Source organism: Spermophilus citellus, assembly GCF_964194105.1.
Source record: "Spermophilus citellus genome assembly, chromosome: 1".
NCBI lineage: Eukaryota > Metazoa > Chordata > Mammalia > Rodentia > Sciuridae > Spermophilus > Spermophilus citellus.
Genome location: NC_138182.1, coordinates 138,827,395 through 138,838,088, shown reverse-complemented (window position 1 = coordinate 138,838,088; position 10,694 = coordinate 138,827,395).

Below are 10,694 nucleotides of genomic sequence, written 5' to 3'. Positions count from 1 at the left end.
GGTAACAAAAGTAACTGGTTTACTTTGAATCTTCTAGGTTAGGGTACCATAAAGTAGGTCAAATCTTAATAGGAGCTGGTATTACTTAGTAAAGCTATATTTCAAGAGGAAGAAAACCACACTTATTAATATTTTCTGTATCTAATCAAGTACTCTTCATGTGTAATTAGCAATGTGATCTTTTGTAAAATCCTTAACCTTTTGAACTTAAACTGCAGTCTCAAAGTCATTAGAAGGTAGCTGTGGTGTCATTATCTTTTTGTTTCACCTAATTTTATAGTTAGTAAAAAAAAAAATGCCTATGCCCAACAAAATGTATTTAAAATAGTTCTATTCTCACTTATAAATTGTCATTTAATAAACTTTATTGTTCTTAAGAGATGAAACCAGAGCTTTGTGAAATAAATTTGCCAAAAATTAAAAGTTAAACATTTATATAAATTCCCTGTCAACTGAAACCAGATGAGCATCCTCTGAGTTGACTTGTGCTTATAGGTGGTGTGATAACCACCTGTCCTCAAAGTTTTATCTGTTATGATGGTTTCATTCTTGAATCAGGCCCAATGAGCATTTATATTTCCTACTCACTACCTTGATATTTATAAATATCTTCCAACTTGCTGATCTGGGATGGTTGTGAGAAGGCTCCTGGCGGCTTCTTTGCTATCTGCATGTTGTTTTCCCTTCCATCTTCCAGCCACAGTGAACTCCTTGGTCTAGCCCTCTCTACATCCTGCATGTAGTTTCACCCTTGAGCAAACTTCATTGGGTCCCAGAGTGGCATGCTTGTTTTCTAGAGCCCAGCTAGTCATGGGTGCTACCCTTGTCTCTACACACCAGCAGTTGTAACTCAAGTGTATTGTATTTCCTGAGTCACTAGTAAGAGAACACAATCTTTTCTCATATAGGCCAGGAATTTTGAAAATGCTCAACCTTGTACAGAAACTCCTAGATTCTCATTGTCATACTTTGCAAAAGTAAATGCCATTATTTGATATGATTCAGATGATGTTAAAATTCTCAGCATTTTAATAAATAGTTGCATTATAATTTTGTCTTTTTTAAGAAAAAGTCACACTTGAATGTAATTTATTAAATGCTCAATGGAGTATATTTCATTTGCCTAAAATCTATATAGTATCTTTCATTTTTGTGTGATGGAATTTGATGTTAATGATTTTAAAGAGGAGTAAATTTGAATTCAATTTAAGATTCCACTACAGCTATCCATTTCAATATTAAACATACTTACTAAGCATCGGTGTATTTTTAGTCTGTGAACCATACTGGTATGGGCATCCTGCCCACAACAATCCTTACAGATAACAGGCTGTCCTTCCTGAGCCTAGACACTATGGTGTCCTATTTTTGAAATATAGCATTCCTGGCAAAGGCAAGAGCCTGGGCAAAGGCTTAGAGATAAGAAGATTCAGTAACATGTTTCAGAGAGCATGTTAATTACTATGTAAAGTTTATGATGAGCTTTGGCAGCCAAGAGTCCCATAGGTGTGAAAGTTTGTAATAGGAAATGAGTATAGAAAAGCACAGGGTCTTAGGAGAAAGGCAAAGGGAGCAGGAGGGAGGTGAGACTCATTACTTAATGCCACCGACTTCTTAGAATGCAAATCCTGCCCCTGTCCTTCAGTGGCAAAGGATTGTTGGACTTTGCCACCCCTCACCATGTGTGATGGAATTTACTAGCCTTGTAATCATGGACAAGTAGTGACTCAGCCCTCTGGGCCTCTCTGGGCTTCAGTAAAATGGAGTTGGTAATACCTACTTCATAGAATTGACATGAGGATTAAATGTAGCAACATGTAAGAAAACAATTAGTTGTAAGGTGCCATATGGTATAAGGAGGTAGTAATGCAACCATATCCGACTGATGATTGGCATCATCTGTAGTGAACAAAAAAATTTCTCTACATCTCTTTAGTTGTACGCCATAGAAACCTAATTGTGGTGGCTTACCCAAATAAATTTATTTTCTCAATACAAAGTCCAGATATAAGCCATCCAAGGCTGGTGCAGTGACTGAGTGGGCTTCTAGACTCCTCTCTACCTTTAGCATGTGGCTTTCATTCTCATGGTCACAGGATGTATTAGGTTGACTTTCCCTGGAAGGAGTTCCTGATACAAGGATTTTTCTGCAAGTAATTTATTTTGGAGGTGATACCAGAAAAGTAGGGGAAGTGAGGCTGGAAAGAGAAGAACGCCAATACAGGATGCATTAATGAGTAGGTTATTGCTACTAGTAACTGCAGCTAGTATCCATCCTTCCTGTTCCCCTGGAGGCCAGGAAGCTGGGATAGTTTTCCTTGGATTCTCATCTGGTATTAGTTAAGATTGCTCTCAGGGTCACTAACTCCCCAGTCTTCTTCTTGCCTTCCATCTACAGACTAAGGATGAGCCTGTAGCTGGCAAAAGCCCTCCCTAGAGAGTCACAGGAGCTTTCTGTTGGGATCCTGTGGTAAATATAGGAATGGTGAGTGTCAGGGAGCTGTGGGCAGAGCACTGATAGCACCTGCAACACATTCAATGTCGTATCTACACTCCACGAAGGGAGAAAGGTAGAAGGTCAAAGGACAAAAGACACGTAGCAGCTGAGTCTGTACCTTTTTTTTTTTTTTTATCAAGAAAGCAATAGCTTTCCAAAGCCTTACCCAACTTGGGCTCCTCAGCACCCCAGGACCAGGTTATGTGGCTACCTGCTATAGTCATGAGAAAATGCAAAGAGATAAGTGGTTATTTTTGACTGGGTACATTGTTCTTAAATGAGTTTCCATTATTAAGAAAGGAGGAAAGAATACAAAGTGTAGGCAACAGATTGTGTGCAATGAGGTCATCACACACACACACACACACACACACACACACACACACACACACACACCCGTTAGGAGCAAAATATGATTCTATGCTGGATAAAAATGCAGCCATGTTCCTTGAGGATGATAACATGCATGAACAAAGTGAGAATCAAGCAATAAATCACAGGTTGTATCTTCAAACTATTGCTTATATTACTCGAAAATTTTCCACTGGCTTACCCAACGGATGAGTTACAGGATTCTGCTGGAGCATAATTGGCTTATCTTACCCTATTTATTCTTAAACAGATATTTAAGAGAAAGAGAGAATTTTTTAATATTTATTTTCTAGTTTTCGGTGGACACAACATCTTTGTATGTGGTGCTGAGGATCAAACCCGGGCTGCATGCATGCCAGGCGAGCATGCTACCACTTGAGCCACATCCCCAGCCCTTAAACAGATATTTACTGACCGCCCACCATATGCCACATGCTGTTCATGAGACAGAGACTGCACAGTGATCCAGAGTGGCACAGAGTACATCTTTAATTGGGTCAGAAAAGCCTCTCCAACAAGGACATTGAGCCACTGGCCCAAATGATGAGTCCGACATGGAAGGATTCAAAGAAGGGTCACTCCAGGCAGAGGAAAGAGAAATGGCCAGGTTGGCCTGCTGGGGAGATACAAGAAATAGGCCTGGGTGGTGGATAAGGGAGACAGAAAGCCAGGCAGAGTCAGGAATATGGGTAGAAGTCTTCAAATCTCACTTTTTTGTTTGTTTGTTTGTTTGTTTGTTTGTTTATTTTGGCTGATTCCAGGAAAGTATTTCTTAGAGGAAAAGAGGAGATATTAGAAGAACCTGATTTAGAAAAGGAGATTTACATATTGAAGGGAGTTTTTTCCTGAAGTCACCTACAGCCAAAAAACAATTGTGCTAATATTCTTTAAGAAAATAAAGTCCTTCAAAGTCCCTTAAATTCCTATTGTGTTCTTGAGTTTTCATGTTTTTGCTGAAACTTATTGATTAAGAAAAAATAATTTTATGTGTGTGTGTGTGTGTGTGTGTAAATACACATGTCACTCCATCTGCCTAGAAGATCCATGTCTGCTGCCAGTGTGCTTGTTCTTCTTGACAGTTGGGAACACTCTGCTTTGCCTTCCCACTCAGCTGTGTGAAAGGGAGGACTCAGGGGTCCTGAGTCATGACATTTCAGCCCTCAAGGGGCCTTCTTCAGCTAAAAGAGCCACCCTCTGGGATGTTTTTTGTCCCTAAGCAGAAGGGAAGTGTATCCAAAGGAAATCCCCATGTGGTGTAGTTTTGCAGTGTGGATTTCATTGCTCTTTAAGAAACCGCAAGCAAACAGATCATTACTGAGGCTACTTCACTCACAGCCTCTTGACCCCTTGAACACCTAAGGGAGGCTCTTTTCATTCATTTTCTCAATCAATATTATACCCAAAACAGGGACACTACTGCAAGCAAAACCAGAGATGGTCTCTGCTCTTTGGAAACTTGGAGCCTGGGAGAAGACAGGCCCAATTAAAATAGTCACAAAGACAGCAGTATAGTTAAAAGCTCAGAAGAGGGCTGAAGGGTCTATGAGAGCCTAGATCAAAGGAGCCTGAACTGATTGGAGATGGGAAAAGGTGATACTTGAAACAATAGGCATTGCTTGAGGACTTACTGTGTTCCTTTCCCTGAGCCAGGGGCTACGGATTAAAGTCACAGATCCTGCTTAAAATAAATCTAAAGACCAGTTGAAAAAATAAGATGTTCTTGTAATTAACCACCTGAAAGAGACCATGTATCATAAGTACTAAATAGAGTCACACTAGATAATAAAGGCAGAGGGCTGGAAGAGAAAAAACAATATTGTGTAAGCAGAGAATGGATGATACAGGTGGACTGGGTGAGATTTGAGCTAGACATGGAAGGATGAGGAAGACATGCCCAGGGAAGGAATGTAAATCTTATTGGGAAACTCAAGAATCTTCAATAGTGACCTTTGTGCAAGAAAGAAAAAAATAAATCCAGTTTCTTGACCCTCCAAGAACTGCTCCTATTCTCTCTTCCAAAGTTTATGTTGCTGATCCTCTTCAGACTCTCTTGGGAATATTTTAACATAGTCTACCTTTTATATTACAGTTGCTCTCTGCTTCCTAGTTTGTGAACAACTTCAGGAAGCATCAAATTATACTAGTCACCTATCTTTGTGGCCTTGATTTCTTAGGGGAGCATCTTTAAATATAGAAGATATTATAAATGTTTGTTACACTTAGTGGAACAGAAGAGAGAATTGTTGTGTTGTACGTGACTGTGTCTGTTGGTCTGCTCTGGGATTAGGAATGAGGGATAAGAGCCAAGAGGCGTGGCCACCCTTCTTCCATTAACACTCTTTTCCTTGATAACATCACCCACTTCCAGAGTTTTAAAAACCATCTTCACATGGGTAACTCCCAAGTCTCTATTTCCAGCTCCAAATACTCCCTTCTAGACTTGGGTATTTAACATCTCCCTACTTGGCAGTTCCAGTTGGCCCGACATCTCAAAATTAAGATGCCTAAAATTGAATTTTTTAATTCCTTTCCCTGATTACAGAAAATGGAAAACAAAAAAACAGTTTCTCCCTCTGCCATCGTCTCTCAATGAATGGGCTCTACTCACATGTTTAAGCCAAAACCTTGCATCATCCTCAACTCTGCTTGCCTTATTCCCCACATCCAGTAGGTCACTAAGTCCTATTGATCCACTTAAAAAATTTATATACCAAATCCATCAATTACTTTGCTTCCACGGAGACCATCCTGGTGCAAGAGAGCCTCTTCTCTCACCTGTACTATCTGATGGCCACCACTGAGAGGCCTGCTTCCACTTATGTCCCCGGGTCATTCAAAGTGGCCAGCAAAGTGAACTTTCAGAATCATAAAGCACATGTGTTACTTTCTGCTAATAATCCAGTGGAACCAAGGAGAAAATTACCCTCTTAAAAGAAAAATTGTCTCTCAAGAAGAAAATTTTAAAAGAAATCCATACGCCTTGCCATGGCCCAGATGACCCTATGTGACCTGGCACTTTGCTTTGTATCTGAGTACATCTTCCGTCCCTGCTCTCCACCTCACTTATCACATCCCAGCCACATGAGCCTTGCTGTTCCTCTAACACACCAAGTCTGTTGTCACATCAAAACCTTTGGTCCTGCTTCTTACCTCTGCATGGAATGATCTCCCAGAGGTTCCCTTCACAGGCTGCTTCTTGGCATTCAGATCTTAGCTCAATTGTCACCATTTCAGAGAGGCCTCCCTGGCCACACTAAAATAGCTACTCCCAACATTGGGGTGGAATTAGGGTTAAGATTAAATAACCCTGTATTTCATGTCTCAATTAATTTCATCATAACATCCATCACTACTTGATTTTTTAAAAATTATTGGTTAGCTTGTCCATTTGTCTATTTCCCTCATCCAGAACATCAGCCGCATGGAAACAGAGCCCTTGTCCATCTTATTTCCCATTATGTTACCAGCAATTAAAACAGCTTGCCACAAATTGGCAATCACTAAATATTTGTAGCATCACCGATAAAGATGGATGGGTGAATCCTGATTGTGTGGGCTTAAGGAAGTCATTTAGCATATTTGCCTCAGTTTATCTTCTTCTCTGATGAAGATGAAGGTAATACACTACTTGGCTCTTACAGAATAAAAAGGAAGTGGTTGATGTAAATGTGAAGGTTGAATGCTTTACCAATTACAATGAGAAAAATATGGGACTCTATGGGCAGGGAGTCATCTGAAAGTAGCAATGACAAACTAATATTTTCTTACTCAGGAACTTCCTGAGGACTAAGTCAAAGAGGGGAAAATAAAATGCACTCATTTGCAATATAAAAATTCATAAATGCAGTTGACATTAAATCAAAGTAGAGTAGCCATTTCTCTGGCATCGATAGATATTTTGCTAAGTGATTTGTTGTTTCATGTAGTTAATATTCCCATTGTAATAAGACTTTTTTTCAGTTTAAACTTTTTAACGGACACAGTTTTCAAATATATTTCAGCACGACTTTCTCTGGTTGTACAAGGAGCAGAGCCTTTCATCAATAACTTGGCAACATCATCATAAGCATATGGTGTTAAATTTGGACATGAAATAGTGGTACGCTCTAAAATGTATAGAACTATTGGGTTTACTGAGTTCTCTTATGTGTATTATATAGGTTTTTCTCTCTCATTTATTTAATCCACAACTATTTGTAGGTCACTTAGCACATGCTAAGCTAGCTCTGAGTATTATACTCAGAATGAAAAGCAAGATAGATGTGGTCCCTGCCTTCCTGGAGCCCAGAATCTTCTGGGGGAACACATGTCATGACCAATTAAGAACAAATGTGATGAGAGTCTCAAAGATCTACCCAAGGGAAGGTCACTGCAAAGAAATGGCCCTTAAGCTGATTCCTACAGAGGAGTTGTTGCTCGGGGGGAGAACGTTCCTGGCAGATGGACATGTACATGCAAAGACTGGGAGAGCCAAGGTGCATTTGAGCAGCAAGTAAGAACAGCATGGCTCCTGATGATGCTGCGGAGTCAACCAGGGCCGGATTGCAGAGCCCCTGCAAGCCCAGGCTAAGAATGTGTCTTTGTTCTAAGAACAGATGAAATGGTTTTACAGAGGCAAGTGACGTGATCAGTTTTACACTTCAAATATACGTGTCAGAAGAAAACAACCAATAAAACTCTGCTTTTACACATATTTGGGGTCTCGATAAAGTTGAAGTAAGTGATACCATGGTAATCTGCCTTCCACAAGTTATGGAATTGACAGGTGATGTCCAGAGGAATAGAAAAAAATGCAAATATAAAAAAGTGAATGGATATTCAGGAAAAGAGAGTACAGGTTTCAGAAAGGAACCTTATTATTGGGGACCTATTACATTTTTGCATGTGTAAGAGCTGCCATTTAGCTAAGCTCAACATTCTCTGAGACACTTGCTACAAGTGCAGGGCCTACCGGGAAGACTGTTAGGGCAGAAGCACAAGCACCAAGTTCCAGAGTCACCTTGGCCACAATCTATAGACAAAGATAGTGCCTAAGGAACCCTCCCCTCTCTAGAATGCTGAGATGCATATATTGTAGCAAGAAGAAGGTTATAAGATAGACCCCACCACCACCTACTCACCAATGACCTTGAACAAGTTACTTAGCTTCTTTGCATATCAGTTTGCCTGATGGTGAGAGCACTACCTCATCCGGTTGCTATGAGGCTAAAATGGTATTGAGAAAAAAAATCAGTAAATAGTAGGATCATTCTGTGACTTTCTAGCTTTATATTTAATGGCTTACATCTTAGCCCACTAAAGGAAGAGAAAAAAAATGGAAATGAATGTTTCCTTAAGAGCAAAAGAGGCCCCTTTAAATTAAGAATTCATATTATTAAATATTGTATTTTTCTGTATCCTCTTGAGACTTTGTAACATTTTGGGAAACATCTTGAGCTTCCATCTGCCCAACATTTTGTGCTCTGGAATATCTTTATCAGCTTCTGAATATGTTCAGTGCTACTATCTCCAGTCTATTCTGAGCACATTAACCAGAGCTTTCATGTATCCATATAAATTCTGCTAAAAGCCAACTTTTTCTTACTATTTGAGCATCAATGCAGAAATAAGCTTCCATGGTTTCTTTGTGGTCTCTTTGCAGACTCCAGGGGTGTTAATAACAAGTCACAAGCCCTCTATTTTCTTATTATTTTTAAATAACTGGGTTTAAAATTATAAGTTTAATACATGCATATTGTTTAAAATATGAACAGTTATAGGAGGTCTGTAGGTTAAGAAAGAAACAATCTTTTCTTTGCCTCCTACTTCCTGCTCCTCATTTATACTCCCTGTATATTAGCAGTATTTTATACATTCTTGAAGAAATTTTCTCCTCCTGTCTTTTCCTTTCTTTCTCTACATAGTCCCCCAAATTGTCTTTATTTTCCACAAGTATTGTACCATCTTTCCCATCTCCCTTCCTATTTTTGTTCTATTTAATTGTGTATGTTTTGCACAAAGGAAACCATACTTTCAGATCCTATATCTTGAACATTTTTCCATACCAGTATTTATAGATCTGCCTTATTCCTTTGAGTGGCTTTCTGTCTTTCTATTAACGGAGTGTATCCTTTGACTAGCCCCTGTTGATGGACATTTTAGATGCTTTCATAAACATTTCTATAACATATATCTCTAAACATGTCTTAGCACATATGAGGATTTTATCCATAAGATGTTCTTAGAAGTTTTAAAACCTGGAATGTTAATGTCAGCCTCAAAAAAAGAACTTCTTTGCTGGGCACAGGGGCACACACCTGTAATCCAGCAAAACCCAAGCAACTTAGTAAGATCCGTGTCTCAAAATACATAAAAAGGGCAGGAGATGTGGCTCAGTGGTTAAACACCCCTGGATTCAATCCCTGGTACCAAAAAAAAAAAAAAAGAGCATCTTCAAAGACTAGTGGCTGCCTTATTGGACAGCAGAGAAATAATCAATATCCTGAAAGATATCATTAATCTTTATTGTGAAGATTGGTGATAATGTAACAAATGTGACAAAGTGCTTAACGAATATCTGGCATACGGCAGTTGCCTGATGAATGGTGGCTATTAGTCACATTGCCTTTATCTTTGCGAGCAACCAGTCAAGAATTTATCTCCAAGGTCTGAGGGGAAATATAACTAAAGTCAAAGGGTTGCTTATGATATTAGTACATTTTAGATGGCACTGTTTTTTGAAAGCCCACCTATTTACTTAAGAGGAATGTCCAGTGGGACAGGAAAGTTCTTTTAGGTGGTAGGAAAACCTGCAAAGCATTATGCTTCAATATTAGAAATATTTTTCTGACTAAATCTCAAAAAAACCTTGACATTTCAACAATATGAAATCAGTCCAGAGCTGGGAGGCATTAACTTAAGCATCTGGAGAAAAGTAATTGCCAACTTAAACAAAGTAATGTTAGTTTTAATCTGAGCAAGCCATGATCACATTATTTAAAGGAAACTGAGTTGGATAGCAAGCATTTGCATTCTATTCATTTATTCATTCAACAAATATTTACTGAGCACCTGCTAGGAACCAAGAAGTATTCCAAATTATAGAGGCTGCAATTAAATAGCTACATGAGGGGAACGCCGGGGGCGGAGAGAGCGAACAGGGCAGCGCATGCTGTAGAAACCGCGGCAGAGAGAGGCGTGGGAGCTCGAGGCAGAGACGCACCGGACAGAGCGAGCCAGCACCCCGCCATCATCCCGAAATAGCGAGAGGAGAAAGATGGCAGCGGGAATTCCTATTTCTTTCTTCTTTTGTCTTTTCATTTTTCTTATCCCCCCTTCCTTGAATTCTACCTGCCTACTCTCATTCTCCTTAGTGACTTCTTCCCTTCCCTTCTAATACCTTTCCTCCCTAGAATCAAATAAATTTATAGGAATAAACAGTAACCCAGCAGTCAACCAGAACAAGAAGCAACATGAGCAGCTTCAAGAAGCAAGGAAGAAGAGGAGTACAAGCAATGCAGGACAGCCTAAATATTCAGGAGGACCTAGAGTCATCAGAAAAATGGTCATATAAAGACCTCAAGGAACACCTTAGACAGATGGAATGGAACCTCAAAGAGGATACAAGACAGCAAATTCAAGCAGCGAAAGAACACATTGAGAATGAGTTACATAAACAGCTAAAAGAAGAAGTTAAGCACCTTTATAAGGAGATAGAGATTATAAAAAATAATCAAACAATAATTCTAGAAATGAAGGAAACGATAAACCAAATTAAAAACTCAATTGAGAGTATCACTAACAGAGTGGAACAAGTAGAAACCAGAACGTCAGATAATGAAGACAA